Below are 2,490 nucleotides of genomic sequence, written 5' to 3'. Positions count from 1 at the left end.
TCTTTTGTGTATAGTTGACCCACAGTTAATTTTTAAAAATAAATTTAGAGTACCAAATTCATTTTTTCCAATTAAGGTGCAATTTAGCGTGGCCAATCCACCTACCCTGCACATCTTTGGGTTGTGGGGGTGAAACCCACGCAAACACAGGGAGAATGTTGTGCAAACTCCACACGGACAGTGTCCCAGAGCTGGGATTGAACCTGGGACCTCGGCAGCGTGAGGCAGCAGTGCTAACCACTGCACCACCGTGCTGCCTGACCCACTGTTAATGTTAATAAATTGTTTATAGCTTTAGCTACAAGTGTCCTTGTAATATAAATCAGGCCACCCGACAAGAACATTTCTCGGGGCCTGTCCCGAATTGTATTATTTTTACAGCATTGACAGGTTTCAAGATCCAAACAGCACAATCATACAGAACATTATGAACACATTCCACAGGGAAATGATGATCTGGAAGTAGCGTAGACTCAGCAGGAGCCCTTTGATATCACCTGTCGTCAGTTCATAGTCATCTCCAAAACCTTGCAGTTCTCTTTTTAGTTTGAAGTTCATTACAGATCCTGCATTCATCACAAGGTGCCAAACAGCAGGAAATCTCCAATCATCTTCCTGCAGCTCACTGTCCAGCGCAACTTGAGCCGAAAGGGATAGACAGCCACTCCCTGACTATTTTTATAATACCATTCGGCCGTTGTTACTTTAATGGGTTTGAAATTGTGTCTGGTCCAGAAATATCCTAAAGAACAATGTCTCAGACCCTAGAATATATGGAAGGAGTAATATGCCATATGGACAACATGCTTGTTCACATCTCCATGAGGGAAGCGCGTGACTGTGGAATGAGAGCAGTTCTGAATGTTCTACAGGATACATATTTGACATTAAATGAGAAATGTGAATTTGCAAAACCTAGCATTTTTTAGAGCACATTGTGTAAGCCTCAGGTGACACACAGAAAATAAAAATGATCAGAGATTGTCCACAACCCAAGACCATTACAGAGCTACAGAGATTCCTAGGAATGGTCAACCAAATAAGCAAGTTCCAATCAAATTTGGCAGAAGCCAATGTGCCGTTGAGAGCAGGTCAACAGTGGTGCCAGAATGTGGACCAAGCGCAAAGTGGTGGTAAATGTAGATCAGTTTATTACACCTCAAGATCACTCAAACACAGAAAAAAGATGTACTATGATTGAGTAGGAAGAATTGGCAGCAACATGGGCATGTGAGAGGTTCTCAAAATATGTGATGGGATTGTAGTTTAAAATGAAACAGATAAGCTATTAGTGACTGTTCTGAACATGGATGAGATTGTGAGGATGCTATCTAGGATTCAAAGTTTCATTCTTTGCGAGGATGCGACCTAGAATTCAATGGTTCAGACTGAGACTGATGAGCTATGATTCAGCAACTAAGCACGTTGACAGCAGATGCACTATCAAGAACACCAATTGAAGAAACTAAAATACAGCATTTGAATTTGAGGAGGTAAAGCATACGTATCACTCAGTACCAAACAGACAAGTGCAACAGCAAGATGACAAATGTTTCCTCATAAATGAATACTGTCTGGAAGTATAGCCACACTATACTCCTATGACCCAGTAGAATGACAGTACTTCAAACAGAGAGAGCACCTCATTGATGATCTCCCAGTTTCTAATGACAGAGTAGCCATTAAGAACACTTGAAATTCTCCAAAAAATTCATCAAGGTCACTTAAGGATAGCAAAACATCGAGCGAGAGCCCAGTAACTAGTCTGGTGACCATTCTATTGAAGAACTAATTTCGAATTGCCTTACATATGCAGTGAGCAGCCAAGGGCAAAGAGAACCAATGTCACCCTCCACTTGTACAACAAAGCCGTGGCAGTGCCTGAGAATGGATTTATTTGATTTTAAAGGCAAGATATTTCTTATGGTCATTATTTACTGCTCCAGATAGATTGAAGTGAGCAGATTGCATAGCATCACAATGGAAACAATCATTCACTCAAGAGAATCTATGCAACACATGACATCTGGACATTCTTGTGTCAGACAATGGTCCACTATTTGGTCATGAATTATTCCACAACTTTGCAAAGGAATATGGATTAATATCCATGACTATCTCACCTCGATATCCAGAATCGAATGGACAAGCTGAGAGGGGTGGGTTCAACCCGTCTAACACTAGATGAAGAAAAATGAAGATCTCGACTTAGCAATTCTCAGTTACTGAATCTCATAGCTACAAATGGGTTCTCATCTTGAGAGATGTTAATGTGATGATGTCTGAAAACGCAACTTGGAGCTCTGCAACAGAAACTAGAAACAAATGTCCCCTCAACTGACCAAGAGTTAAAACAAAACGTGAGCAGGAACACAATCAGGGGCTGGTTTAGCACAGTGGGCTAAATAGCTGGCTTGCAATGCAGAACAATGCCAGCAGCGCGGGTTCAATTCCCGTATCGGCCTCCTGAACAGGCACCGGAATGTGGCG

The 2,490-nt window shown here is 41.7% G+C and overlaps 1 pseudogene; it reads right to left on the bottom strand.

The window, feature by feature from the left end:
* Positions 1-393: 393 nt before the first annotated feature.
* On the bottom strand, positions 394-611 carry LOC119953707 (annotated as a pseudogene).
* Between the last annotated feature and the right edge of the window lie 1,879 nt (positions 612-2,490).

The sequence above is a fragment of the Scyliorhinus canicula genome, chromosome 18, assembly GCF_902713615.1.
Source record: "Scyliorhinus canicula chromosome 18, sScyCan1.1, whole genome shotgun sequence".
Taxonomy (NCBI): domain Eukaryota; kingdom Metazoa; phylum Chordata; class Chondrichthyes; order Carcharhiniformes; family Scyliorhinidae; genus Scyliorhinus; species Scyliorhinus canicula.
Note: the sequence above shows the minus strand (reverse complement) of the source record. Positions and strands in the feature narration are given on the sequence as shown.